Source organism: Phasianus colchicus, chromosome 3 (genome assembly GCF_987193195.1).
Source record: "Phasianus colchicus chromosome 3, bPhaCol1.hap1.1, whole genome shotgun sequence".
NCBI lineage: Eukaryota > Metazoa > Chordata > Aves > Galliformes > Phasianidae > Phasianus > Phasianus colchicus.
In genome coordinates this window covers 55,302,501-55,317,774 of record NC_143438.1, presented here as the reverse complement: position 1 = coordinate 55,317,774, position 15,274 = coordinate 55,302,501, and the positions used below count along the sequence as shown (strand labels likewise).

The 15,274-nt window shown below is 35.2% G+C and overlaps 1 long non-coding RNA gene across 3 annotated transcripts in view; it reads left to right on the top strand.

Annotated features, from left to right (window-relative positions):
* The first annotated feature begins 1,533 nt into the window (after positions 1 to 1,533).
* Positions 1,534 to 15,274, top strand: part of LOC116242187 (uncharacterized) — a 21,801-nt gene continuing 8,060 nt past the window's right edge. The window contains exon 1 of one of the 3 annotated variants that reach the window (XR_016465172.1): positions 1,534 to 1,765. This is a non-coding gene — a long non-coding RNA (uncharacterized LOC116242187). Of the gene's footprint in view, positions 1,769 to 15,274 lie in introns of all 3 variants that reach the window. The other 2 variants (XR_004169683.2, XR_004169682.2) reach the window with 2 other exon arrangements.

Sequence of the window (15,274 nt, the reverse complement as noted above, 5' to 3'; positions counted from 1 at the left end):
TTTTCTCCTCCTACTATTCCATCTAGGGATTTGTTTTGCACTGTCAAGCTGCTACATTGACAATTGTGATTTTTTTTTTTTTTCCTCATATCAAATGAGGAAAATCCATGCTAATTTTGCACTGTTCTCTAAAATAAGTAGAATCCAGTTTTATGCTTAGGAGTCATCTAGTATTTTTGGAATAACTGAGATTTCTTCACAAATTCCAAATAAGAAATATTCCCATCACATAGTCAAGGAACAGCAAATAGTGAGTCACCCTTTCTTTTATTTCTGTCTGTTATGAACAAAGATGAGTCTGATCTGCAACACTGAGTTGAAACATTTTTCTTCTGGTTGTTCTTATCAGAATTCACTGATTGCTGTTGAGTGGGTACATGGGATCTATTTTACTTTCTTTAGGAAAAACAGTAATCATAAAATTTATGTTAAAAACAGTTACAATTGTATGTATTCCACTGAAATGCATGCATTTCTTTTTATCATTGGTATTCCCTATTTCAGGACAGTTGTGATTGTTCTTGCTTTCTAATTTTTATTCTAAAGGATTATATTAAAACAGTCACTAGTTGTATAGAGGTGACGTTAATCTACTGGAAAACAGTTGAGGATTAGCAACATATTTCATAGCAATGATAAAGAAGCTTTACTTGGTGTAAGCTGTGATCTGTTGAAAATATTTCTGCGTAACAGAAACTTCTTTCCTGCACAACCTAGCAGAGTATTTCAGCTAAGGAAGCATTACGTTCTAAGTTGTTTTCATGCTGTGATCTATACACACAAATTTTCTGTTTGCTTTGTGAAACTGCTTCTCTCCTAATTACAGATAATTCAGTGATCTTGCAAAGATACTTGATCTGATTGTTTTTTACTTGTTTTACCTCTATCAAATATTTTTTTTCCCAGTCCTTGCTTCGTAAGTAAAATAAACATCTCTCTTCTGTATACAAATACACTATAATTATCAAACAGAAATTAATAAAAGAGCACCTTTAAATACCCAGATACATGCAAACACAAATGCCTATTTTACAAGCTTGCTCTGTAACAAAATTGAGCTGTAGTTATTTAAAAGACAGATTAAAAAAAAAAAAAAAAGTGTTGTTAAGTGAACCCAAAGCTACAAGTTTGCTTTGTAAAGCCAATAGGGCTTTACTGATCAAGATGTCCCATTAATTCAGAATTGATAATGTTCAGATATGAGAGTGGATAAATTACTGTGAGAATCCTGCTTTGTTTTTTGGCTCAAAGCTTGCTTTCTGAGGTATTTCTTGTAATAAGACTGACTTGTCTAGGAGATGTTGCCTTGTGGCAATCAACATCGCTGTGTGGACAATTTTAGCTGTTTGCCTCTGGAAGAGAGTGCTCAGGAGTGTTTACTGGCAAAAGATCTAACATGTGACTAAATAACTCCAGCTTGCTATGGGAAACTGGGGGATGATGCCATTGTATCCTGTGAAGGCAAGATACATGTTGGTGCCTCCCTGCTCCCTCTTATCTGCTGGCAAGGCCAGGAAGATAGGAACAAAGGAGTTTCTGCTGAGACTGCAAAGTCAGAAGCTGCCACTCCAAGGATAGCTGACTCAACCACTTTGGATTTCAGCTGTCACTCCAAAGACAGCTGACTTGACCACTTTGGAACCATTGAAAAGAGGCCATCATTGCCATGGTCACTGTTGTCATAATTGTCAACAGAACAACAATGCCTGACGACCCACCACTACTGAAGATCAGTGACTGAACTACGAACCACGCTGGATCCATGGTGGTGACTATTTCCCTCTTGCTTCCTCTAAAGACTCCTTGCTTCTTCTTTCCTATCTTTTCTATCACCCTCCTTCCCTTCCCCATTACTCCAATTCATAATAGCGTCTGTCCTCCCCTTCCCCATCTCCCTAATTAAGATCTGTAATAAACTGGTCGGACCAACATATGAACTGTTGTTTCTTAATCTCAGGCCGGGTATACAGATATTAAAAGAACCTCCTCTCCCTCCCATAAATTGGAGACAATTACAAAACAGCTTGCAGACAGCTTTATTAAAGTTAGTAATGGAGCAGTAAAGTGTGCTAGTCCTAGCTCTTAAGGAATGCCTCTTTTATCCTAATTCAGTGGAATAGACAATGATACTTTGAGTTTTCAGTGGCTGTGGATGATGCACATAGTGGTGAAGTAGGCACTCTGAAAAATGTAATACTTAGAAGAATTATAATTGCCTGATTAAATTGCTCTAATAAAATATTATTTGTCTTAAAACAAGAAGTTGGGGAATGATTTTTCTCACTGAATACAGCACTGGTAAAACTCTTGCCAGAACATGGAGTCCAACTTTGTTAGCTGCAATTCAAAGAAGTTTTGCATTGAACTGTAATGCAGGTACTGGAAAACAGTTTTTATAATTGAGGTTTATGAAGCTCAGCTGGTTCTGCTCATTAACAGAGAGTCAGTATGGATGGATCATTTCTTATAGTCACTTGCTGCAGGGAATTACATCCCAGCTTTTAATCCAAGTGTTACAAATAAAAATTAGGCAGATGCAGTCTGAAACAAGGACACAATGCCCTGGTGATGAAAGTAGTTAAATACTAGACCAGTGTAGGAAACGTGAAGAGGGGACGTTTCTTCACTGCTTACTCTAAGAGTAATCTGATTTTTTTTTTTTTTCTTTAACTGAAAGTAAACTTGGCTTTTATGAGGAGTTCTGTATCTTCTGCTACTATTGTGGAGGTTAGAAGTTCCAGATAATTACTTTGTGTTATTGTTGATCCATAGTCTTAGCCCCACAATACTGAAATAATTCATTTAGTTTTTTTTAATCTCTATAACCACTCTCTAATACTTGAAAATAAAGAGAAAAGTAAAATTCTACAGAAGAGAAAAAAACATATTTATTCTGAAATCATCTTTAGTGGATAATCTTAATCATTCCCTTCATTTAAAATAAAAGCTTCTGTACTGCCCTTGTAATACTTGTTATGCAATGTTCTTGAACCGGTCATGTGTGGAAAAAGGACTTTTTCCTCTTCATGGTTTCCTACTTTTCTTTAATTTTGACCTTCCTTCTTCTAAATATGAAAATTGTATGAAGGATCCTCTTTCTGACAGACAAAGGAGAATAACTGTCTTAGTTTCTATCTGAGATGCTGATAGTTACAGTTCTAGCTGTCTGACCTATCTGCAGTGGACAGATCTATGAGTATCAATTACAACACAGAATTTTAAGAGAAATCATTCCTACTTTTGGTAAGTTGTAAAATGCTGTGCTCTTAATGACAACAGTTTAAAAGCTAATTGACAAACAGGTCAGGCATCTGAGTGTGGAGGGTTGAGGGAGCAGCAGAGATAGTAACCTTGTCAGCAGCTGCAGGCTAAAACACCCCTGCTCATAAGACACCATTCAATTCCTCATGGGACATTTTGCTCTCAAGGTGTGGGTCTACTGATTGTCAGATTTGGGTTAAGGAGCAATAATTAGTGCTTCAGTCTGACCATACTTTTCTCTTGTGAAGAATTAGAAAACAAACAAACAAAAAAGGCCCCCACAAATAACAACAACAAAAAAACTCCGAGCCCTCAAGAAGCATCCTTTTTGTTTCTATTTCTTTTCAGAAGAAAAAGGTTTTTAGTTAAAAACTTGTTGGAGTTATCCTGAGTTATTTTTTTAAGTAGTCCTGGAGATAGTAAATGTGTTCTTATTATTAAACAGTTAACTTTAGATGTTGGAACTTTTAGTAAATAATGGTTAATCATAATGAGATATCTTGTATAACAGAAAGGTAAACAGAAATGGCAGTGCAAATTATTCTGAATAGCTGAATTATTCTGAGTGTGAAAGTTTTTAAAACATCAACTTGTGTTTAAAATAAAACTATTATTATACCGTTATTATGTTAGAAAATATAACCAAAGTGTACAAATAATTGAAATCATACTGTAGAAAAAAATATTTCTGTGATCTTTATGGGATCTGATCAATGTCTATAAATTTCTAAAGTGCAGGAGGCAAAGGGATGAGGCCAGACTCTTTTCAGTGGTTTGTGGTGATAGGACAAGGGAAAACAGCCACAAAATGAAGCATAGGAAGTTTTGCACCAATATGTGAAGGAATTTCTTCACAGTGAAGGGTGACGGAGCACTGGAATAGGCTGCCCAGGGAGGTTGTGGAGTCTCCTCTGGAGATATTTCTGAACTGTTTCATTACTCAAATAAAATTACCCAGTGTTAAATTTTCTGTCTGATTTTCAACTTTATTTTGAAACTACCCGTTCAAACCCAAGGTTGTTAATTATTCTCTTAAACTTGCTTTTCAAAATCAAATATTATGTTTCTTTAGAGCCCGCAATTAATGTTATCAATCATTCATTACAGCTGTTGAGAATAAATCGTAAGATTTTAAATTAGAAACTTTGTGTTCATTCTGCTTCTCAGGTGAACTCACAGTTTTCACTAGAACCAATTGTACAGCAAAGAGATGTGAATCACTCAAAAAATTCTGTAACAATGCTCTGTATAGGCTAAGGAACATACTAGATGTATGTAATCAATCCTTAATTACTTAACAGATTTCTGAACCTTTTTTCTCTCCTGCGTTGGGAATGATAACTCACTAATGATGTACTTACCAAATCTTCTGTATTTTAAACAACTTCAAATTAAGCATCTACCTGATACTCAACGATGCTTTGGTAAGAAATATTTTAATCAAATCCATAACTAGAGATGTCGAAATATGCTACCATAGGAATTATTTGAATGAAGTGTTTTGTGTACTTAGACACTCTTAAAATAGAAGAGTTTACTCCAAACAGCTCCTGGTCAAAGCCCACATCATTAAGGAGATGAGATGCTTCCTGCCATAGATGCTCCATCTGAAAGACAAGCCAAGGAGGAAAACAGCTGTGCACAGGTGAAGCACTGTGAACTTTCTGAATATCATGCAGTAATAACACTGAAAGTATCTTATAATTAGAGTTTGGAAAGAGGGGGAGGAGAAGAAAGGATTAATACTGCTGTAATTAAACTGATTGGAACATATAATGTACTCATAAACACTTCTGTAAGTGATCTTAGGAAGCCAACAGAAAAAAATAAAAATAGCAGTCCAAATATAGTGGGAAGCCATACAGTTATGTATATATGTATGCCCTTTTTAATTTTTATAGTGAAGTTTAATTATTTTTTTCACTTTTTAATAATTTATCAGTGTTTGATATTGGAAGTATACTTTATTTCTTTTAGGACATAATTACATTAAATAGCTTTAAAAGAAAAGAAACAATGAATATATTTCATAAATGTTTAAGAACTTTTGCTGATTATCTTGCACCAGAAAACAAATCAGAATGAACATATTATGCAAAGGCATTTCATGATGAACTGTTATATGAGAAAGAGTGAGTTTTAAAACTTAGAAGTTAAAGTTATGAGAAGACATGCTGAGGACCAAATTTACCACTAACTTGAAATGAACCTCAGCACTTACTTTAATCAAGCCTGAAGGAGTTTCAGCATTTCCTGATGCCTTCTGTTTAAATCTCTTCAATAGAAGATAAGTATCTAGGAATCCAGAAAACCTGAGTCTTAGCAATTCATATACTCAGGCTCTGATTCTATGTCTTGGAGTATTATGAGGGCTGGATCATAGTGATATTTATGTAAATTATTTGCTACTGAATATGTCTAAGACAATCATTCTGGTTTCCTATGAAGAGAAGCCCTTCCAGTCCATCTCATTCTACAGAGTTCACATCAGAAAACTGTTAAACGTGTAAAACTCTGAGCTCACCTGCAGGTAGGTGAGATAATTTCCTTATAGCATAATATTTAACTTGCTTTACTGAGAAAGACTATTTAGCAGGAGCAACTATAGAAATAATTGAATAGTTTGAGGTATTTTTCATTTCATTATTAAGTTGTTGTTTTTTTTTTCCTCATCTTTTCTCAGAGTAAAGACAGGCCTTTTATGCCTACATCTTTTTTTTACATATATTTTTATTTTCTTTTATTATTAGTTGTCCAAACATCAATATTTACTTCATATTTTCAGCCTTTAAAGAAGGAAAATATAGAGTTAGAACAAAAAGCCATATTCTATAAATAAGAAATTTGTAATATTGGACTTACTGTAATGAAACGTGCTTTTGATTTTTCAGTGCGTTTATTCAAGCAGTGTTCTCAACACACCATTCATGGACACAAATCCACAAGCCTCTTTCTCAACAATTCATACATAGCCTTTTTCTATAGATTCAAAATAAGTAGAGGGAATAAATTGAGATAAATGTATTTATATTGAATTTTTCATTATGCTACTGCACTTTCTCCCAGCTTGAACAGTTGGCAGTCAACTGTGAATGACAGTAGTTCTGCATTATTGAAATCCAGATTAAAGGGTACCTCAAACAACATCTACCTTTCCAGTCAAGTCACCTGGAAGATTTGCAGGACATAGAGAAAATTAGTGGATATGAAAGAGTTCCAGCAAAGCAACAGATGTGTTCTCTTTTTCAGTGCTTGTGTACATTGTTAAAGTAGTCATTATTTTTGCTAATATTTTCCAAGTAGTCCAGTTTGCAATCATCTCAGACCTTTTTTTCTCATTCCTTACATTTTCAGCTAAAAAAACAAAACAAAACAAAACAAAAAACTTCTTTCTCCAGACTCTCAGTGTATTCCCATATATTTATGTTTAATTTTCACATCTCTATTTTTCTTTTCAGATTCAGTGAAATCCCTACGTTTCTCAGCTTTTCCCTCTGCACTGAATAGCTTTCATTTTGGGAGTTATTTCTAAACATGCTCCCTTTGCATTTTTCTAGGCTGGTAGATAGATAGTGTAGTCTCTGGACCCATGGCAGCCAGGAATTCAGAGGTTCAATGGGATGATTCATGGAAAAGATTCTCTTGCCAGTAGTTTGCACTTTGATCTTCCCAGAGACTGAAATTGTGCTGACCTGTATTTCTCCTTGCCTTTCTTGAAAAAGGCCACATTTCAGTACTTCCTGTTGTCAAGATCACCCATTCTGGTTGAGATAGTCTTCTCGCAACCGTGTACAAATCTTAGAATCTCATCCAACCATGGGGATCTAAGCGCATTTGCCTCACATAATCTAAATCGTCTCTGTTATCTGTCACTAGATCTTCACCATTACCAGTTTTACTTTTACTATAAAGTCAAAATTTCAAATATACTTGAAAATTGGAGCAGTAATGCAAAGAACAGAATCACTGTAGGTGTTTAATCTACTTAAACTCTGGTGGATACATTGAACTTTGAAGAAGGCTCATCAGAATGCTTAATGTTTGTTTCTTCTCAGTCAGTGTTAAGTGTTTATGTGGTCTGCTAGGATTTGTAATATATGACATTTTGCACAGAATGCAAAGTTCACTTTCTAAGTGGAGAGAAAAGCTGAGGGAAAAAAATCTTGAAATCATTTCCTCCCTCTGAGAGAAGACGTAGTTCTGAGAGTATATATACAAAGAAATAAGAGATACAGTCTGTAAAATGAAGCTTATCTTTTCCAGATATAGCAGTAAAAAGCATCTGAGAAAAAACAAAAACAAAAACAAAAACAACAAAAACAAACAACCAAAATTAAATTACAGTTTTTAAAGATCATGCATCTTGCTGAGAAGGACTGTGGACAATAGATTCAAAATATTGGTCTATTTATGATTATATGTCTATGTTTAAGGAAAAAAAATGTTAAGTGCTCTTGTATTCCTAAGTTTTGATATAGCACACTCAGTTCTCGCATTTTCCATCCTGATACGCAACCTAGAAAGTTCTAGTCTCTGAGAATGTTTTGTTTGTTGTTCTTTTTGAACAAGTTTGAACAGCATTTCCTACTTGAAGAGCAAAATAGCCAAAATAGAGATGTTTCTATAGCACCATATCTAAAAATGGAGACTCTTCTAAAGCAGAACTTTTACTTCCTGAAATTAGCTGGATGTTTGTGTATGTTAAGGATGTCTGTGTGAAGGCAAAATGTTTTTTATAGCTCGGTAGTTCTCAACATTTCCTTTTGGCAGATAATTTACCAACTTGTATATCTTCTATGCTTTTCTGAGGTATATCTTAGATATCTTGAAAGTAAGGATCATAGGGATTAAGTTCTTCCATGAGAGCATGATTCCCAGTCTTCCTGACAATCATAGACAAATAAAAGAAAGCGACTTTTATAACTACAACTTCTGCATTTTCTGGTGACAGTGACAAATCTGGGGCACTCCTAGTCTATAATATGAAGTGACTGTTGAAAATTAGATCTCTCCAGTGCTGATAGCATTGGTTGCACTTCAAGTCATTCCGTCTTCACTTCAGCATTTAAAGAATCCTATTCAGTTTTACTTAAAACAATTTGCCTTTAGATGCTTGCTCCGATCTTTCATTTCTCCATATGGCACAAAAAATTCCAGAATACAGCAAAACAGAAATGATTGCTGTTGGCAAAACTAATGTTGCAATATCGGGCTCATAAAGTGCACTAGAACTGATACAACCAGAACCTGTTTGTTCTTCTGGTTTTGCTTTGTAATCTGTCTTTATGTTTTCCCTTTAACATTGAACTTGAGTTATACACAGTGAATGATGCTGAACACTTACTCTGAGTGCAATCCATACTCGATATCTTTCTGGTTTCTGTCTCAAACCAATTTCTGACAATAGGTTGTTGACTTAACAGTAGCATCACAACTAGAATTAAGTGAGCCAAATGAGAAATCCTTTCTTAGGCGCCTATTGGTGAAAGACAAGACTGGCAAAATGGAGAGGAGAGAGGAAATATTGGATTGTCTAAAATGAATTCTTTGTGCTTTTTCAACAGGATTTTCTAAATGTCACCATTAGAGAGATAATCACGGTTAATGAAAGTGCAGGTAGTCAGGTTTTAAAACCAAATAAAAATTGATTTTAAGCGTCTGTAAGGAATTTGTTCATTCTTTATGGTCAATATCAACTGTAATGTATTTGAGGATTAAGAACAAATGCCTTTAAGAGATATACCAGTGATAGCAATCACAAAAAAATAAAGGTATTTGATATTGACTAAATGTTAGAAGAGAGTACTTGCCTGAATGCCAGGAATAGCCTGAATAATAGAGCAGTGGAAAAAAAGACCTTAAAATTCTTTAAGTTTCAGAAATCATGCTTATGTCTTTTGGGAGATGAAGTAAGGTTTTTATAGGTGGATTTTCTTCTGGGACTGGCTTAGGAGCAATGCCACCTTCCTCACTATAGGTGCTAGGGAAATTATTTTCTTCTTCTTCCTATATACACCATCGTTTTAACATAGTGACAAAAATGTATACATTTCAAGAGCACTGTAAAGGTTTCTATGAGGGTTATTTCACTTGTTACTTGTTACTTGTTATTTGACTTGTTACTAACATAATTTTTGACATTGCATATCCAATAGTGTTTACGTAAATGGCCACCCAACTTATTAATACTTTTAACAGAAGAATAGTTCCTAAGAAATTACAAAACAGACTTAACTATTTCATCTTAGCATTGCTCACTCTATCATTTATCCTAGCATTTTGTGAAGCTAAGTCTATTTTATTATTTTAATTATATAACTAGAAATCAAATCTATCAATTTTCTTTTTTTAAATGACAGTGACAATATTCAAGTATGTTAAGTTTTTTTCACATCATCAGTTCTGCTTGATCTTCCTTAAGAAAAGTACCTCATTTCTCTCAAGGTTGTTACTTCTAAAGTATGCCACGAGATGTCAGTGTTTCAGAATATTACTCTTGTCACAATATACTATTAAAAACTCCATCCTGTGCTCTGCTTTGTTTGATGTTCAGTGGCTGACAGTCACATTTAGTCATTTCTGATATTCTGGGACTAATAATATTATAAACTGATTAAATAACTCCCAGGTGAAAATGGTAAAGAAAACAAAAGCGACATATATATGTCTCTCTAGAACCACATCTTAATTTTTTACCCCAAAATGGAACCTTGATGAAATTGTTGTGTTCTTGATTTAAAATAAGAACTGAGTCACTGGTCTTTTTTTTTTTTTTTTTTTTTTTTTTTTTTTTTTTTTTTTGCCTCTATGAATTGCAAACTGCACTGCAGCACTTGCGTTTAGTATGAACCAGCTACAAAGTCAAGGCCTGGCCTGGTGCAGCCTAGCTTAAGTACATACTGAATCAGAGGTTTCACAGCAACACAGTTTCATTCCTCTGGCTGAAAACCTGTAGTAACTGGCACCACAATGCTGCAATTGTCTGAATGTGGAAGTGTTATGTCACTGGGGAAGGGGAACAAATGACAGGATAGAAAGATGGTAATACAATCTTCCTAAAGCCTTGCCTAAAGTTCACATACATGTATTATGTAGCAAAATGGCATTAGATACTTCCCCTCCCCTCTGCCCGTTTGTCTGCAGATCTAAACCAGTTTTTAAAGGTGAAAATACGTTATGATATGTTCCAGTTTGAGAGTAATGTCTTAGGAAGGTACATTCTTAATAGGCAGATAAAGTTGTTACACAAGCTGCAGTAAAGGATAAGGAACATTGGCTTTAAGGTATGTTCTTATTAAATCAGAGGCATTTTTTTTTTTTTTTTCCAAAGGGAATGTAAAGTTCTTATTGTCCTCCACCAACTAGAGAGGATTAACAAAAATGAGTATGTGTGGCATGTGATTTATATGGAATACATTGCACAGTACTTATGGAAAAAATAATGAAAAAAAAACCACCTGACAGTACTGCCAAACACGAGTCCAACATGAGCCTTATAAACCAAAAGCATTCAAGCAATTTGCATTTCATTTTCTGAGAATAAACACACATATATCTGGTAATATAAACAAGACAAAGACATCATACTGGCTTTTTGCTAGAGGTTGGTTTTGACTTTTTGGGGGTAGGGAGGGAGGTAACATCTTTTGATTTTATTTTTATTTTTTTTAATGTAGGTGATTCTTGTTTCTTATTCACTGCCAAAAAGGCTGAAAAAATTTCCTATGAAAAAAGAAAATATATATGGTTGTCTTTCCACTAGTGTTGACTTAAGGACTCAAAGTCAAGAATTTAATGTCCTGGTTTTTTTTTTTTTTTTTTTTTGTTTTTGTTTTTGTTTTTTTGCACCATTTTTTCTTGTGGGATCTTGCACTTCTGTAGAAATGTTCTCGTCAGACATTTCTCCTTATGACTTTAATTCTCTTTCTTTTGTATAGATTTTAAATATCACTTAGAAGAGGATGGCATTTGCCAAAAATGCAGTTACTCATCCAGTCTGTGGTCCACTGACTGTCAGTTGTGGTTCCCTGCTGCTCTTCAGACTAGGGCTTCATTTGTATTGTTTGCAGGCACCTGTCCATCCATAATTTCTTTCTTTTGAAAAGGGACTGCCATTGATTGCACAAAGAAGGAAAAGGAATAATGAGAAGTAAAGGGTATCATGAAACTATAGCTTCTTCTTTATGTACATATTTAAATTCAGAATTATTTGCTTTTCTTCCGCATCTGTACCTTCAAGTAGCTGTTGTCAATGGAAAAAAAAAAAAAAAAAAAAAAGCAAAAAATTGCTACATAGATATATATCTATGAAATTCAGATTTTACCTGTATTCCACTCTCGTGAAGAAGCAAACCATAATAAGCAATTCAGTAGACTCTGAAAAACCTGGGAGTGCTGCAGTGATTGATAATCAGCAAGTTTATCTGCAGAAGAGTGCTCTAGCTCAGAAACGAAAATAAAATTAATTCAACTAGTCTGCTGCTTACTGTGATCTGCTGATGATCTAATATGCAAAAGAAAATTGTGGCTGAGATGGCTGCTGTCTCTTGGATTTGGATCAAATGTTTTTTTTACAAAATGTCATTAAAAAAGAAAAAAAGATTTTTGACATGAATACATTTATTCTCTGGAGCAAGTTCCCTAATTCCACTGCTCTTTAACAGCTGGGGATTTTCATGCTTAGTATTTTCTGTCATAATAGTCATTATTACTGAGCAGGAAATTGTAATGTCATAGATGGTTGCACAATTTGACTGTTCCAATAAACCACACATAGCTATTGCTCTCAGGGAAAAGCATGGTTTCCAAAAAAGCGCTACTAACATTACAACATGTAACAAAGGTAAAACAAGTCATTTTGACATAAGCTAGTGAGTAGCACACACAGACACTCATGCACAGATATGGTTACACGTATGTATGTATATATATATATATTCCTTTATATTTCTCTATTTCCTAACTCAGAATGGTTTCCACAGCCATTTTGTATAATTTATATCAAATCCTTCTAATGTGGTTGGGGATTTGCTTTCTATAGCGACAATATTACAGAATTCAAAATTATCACCTTTTTCTGTATTGCTAATGTTGGGTTCCCTGTGACATATAGGGATTTATTCTTAACAGTCAGAAACTACTAAGCAATAGGTGTTTTTTGAGGTGCTTCTGCCCCAAAATTCAGAGTGAAAAATTACTTTGGATTGAAACACTTGGACATTTTTTGGCAACAATCAAAACCCTGCTTTGACCTCTATGTTAACAGTGAGGTATCAGTATGTCACAGAGGCACATCCTGATATTGCAAAGTCTCAGTAGATGTGCACTGAGTTCTCACCCCAGACAAATATCAGGAAAGTTTGCATGATGGCCTTTGACCAGTTGTGCTATACTTCAGCATGCTGCTTTGAAAATATTTCCCAACAAACTAATAGCAATTTTCACCCTGAGAATATGTGCTGTAGTTGTGTCTACAGATTGGAGCAGCTAGGAGAAAGGCCCTGACTTCCAAATTAAATTCCACTACATTCTAGTGCTACTCTTAATATTCATGACATCCAATCTGTGATGTCTCCTTCTTATAGGAGGAGCTTATAGGAGGAGTCTTATAGGACCTTAGCTGCTCACTGAACATCAGCTATTAAGATGCAACTTTGACTTGCATAGAACTTAATGATGGCTTTGTAGAAGCAGCACAGATTCAAATGCAGGACATAAAGTATTCAATACATGGGAGGGAAGGGAAGCCATCCGAAGGGACCTGAACAGGTTGAAGTGGACCCATGCAAAACTAATGAGGTTCAACAAGGCCAAGTGCAGGGTGTTGCACTTGGGCCGGGACAATCCCAGGTATTTATACAGGCCGGAGAAGAATTCCTTGAGAGTAGCCCTGGAGAGAAGGACATGGGAGAAGCTGGACATGAGCCAACAGTGTGCGCTTTCAGCTCAGAAGGCCAACTGTGTTCTGGGCTGCATTAAAAGAGGAATGGCCAGCAGGGAGAGGGAGGTGATTGCCCCCCTCTACTCAGCTCTTGTGAGGCTCCATCTAGAGTACTGCGTCCAGGCCTGGGGCTCCCAGTACAAGACAGACACAGAACTCTTGGAGATGGTCCAGAGAAGGGCCACTAAGATGATCAGAGAGCTGGAGCACCTCTCCTACGAGGAGAGGTTTAGGGAACTGGGCTTGTTTAGCTTGGAGAAGAGAAGGCTCCAGGGAGACCTCAGTGTGGCGTTCCAGTACTTGAAGGGAGTGTATAAATAGGAGGAGGAATGACTGTTTACATGAGTGGATAGTGATAGTACAAGGGGAATGGTTTTAAACTGAGACAGAGGAGATTTAGGTTAGATATTAGGAGGAAGTTTTTCACTTAGAGGATGGTGGCACACTGGAACAGGTTTGCCCAAGGAGGTTTTGGATGCCACATCCCTGGAGGCATTCAAGGCCAGGCTGTGGCTCTGCGCAGACTAGTCTAGTGGTTGACAACCTTGTCCTCAGCAGGGGCATTGAAACTAGTTGATCTTTGAGGTCTTTTTCAACCCAGGCCACTCTGTGTTTCTATGATTCTATGATTTTTATTTTCTTTTTTTAACTCACTGCAAATTTTGTAGCTTCCACTGACCTTCTACATTTATGTGTATGGAGTCACATCTATGTACATTTCAAAGTCTGTCTTGCCTTGCCACTACTGTGCTTGCATTACTACTGTAATAGCTAAGCCATAAATATATTTATGACTGAATATATTTATGACTTGCAATCTGATGGCATTTCAGTTACAATTCCTTCCCTACTGGCTTCAGTAATTGTTCTGCAGCATCAGTTCCTGTTGTCAAGTGTGTTATGCATCTATATCTCTATTGTTCCTTTTGAGACAGACATTCACAAATGTTCTTTTTTATGAAGACAAGAGAGTTTCACAGCTTCCCGTTTCAAGCAGCTGCAAGTGGTGCCTTGCCTCTGATTTGGTGATTCAACACAGTGTCAATCTAATTGCCCAACTTTAAAACGCTAATTATTAAGTAACCAATGTTCACTGAAAATATGAAAAGTTTTTAAATAATCCCTTAATAATGTCCACTATTCCTGAACTTTGCTCTACTTTGCCCTTCCTTTTCTTAAAAAACATTCTACATATTGTTTTTTGTTTGTTTGTTTAGCTTACTGTGCTATCACACTGTGAATTAGAAGGAACGGATTACAAAAAATCTTCCTTTATGTTCTGTCCATAGGTTGGATACATGCTGGAATAAGGGGCATTCACTAGTGACGTACTTTGCCAATTTAAAATTGTAATCTACATTCAAGGAATGGAAACGTTCTCTGAACTGTTTGCTGGTTGGATGAACACTGAAGATTGTACAGATGAAAGACATGTTTTCCTAGATTCTTCTACTACTATTATGTTTCTAAGTTCAGATTGTTACAAACATACAACCAAAGAATGCACCACAGTTTTATATTTTTACTCAGAAAATTATTTTAGATGCTGACAATCATTTTGTTAATTGTATAGTCCATGTGTCTGATTACAAAGCATGAGTTATTTTGATTGCAGGTCCTAATTTCTCTCTTACTCATGCTTACAGTTTTTTTCTAAGGAGTAAGGAGAAGTTAGAGGGATTTCCTACCTTTATTTTATTTATAAATTAATTACTTGTTCAGTGAAATAAATAATTTTAGACCTGCTTCTTAGGCATTCTGCTATCTTTTTTTCCTTTTTGCAAGAGGATAATTTTAAATGTCATCATTTTTCAGTAGAAATGTTAAAATTCAATTTTAATTAATTAATGTAAGTATTATTAAAATAATTAATATGTACATTCCAATATTTATATTATTAAAGGAGATTTAACTTTTTTTTTCAATATTTAATGTTTTCAGTCACTCGTAATTCTTTTCCTTTTAGTCTCTCATGCAGCTGCTTTCTAGGAAGGATTTTTTAGGCATTGTCCAATGGTGGACAAATCAGTCAGAATTATGGTGACATAAAAAGAGTGTAGAAAGGTTATGGTA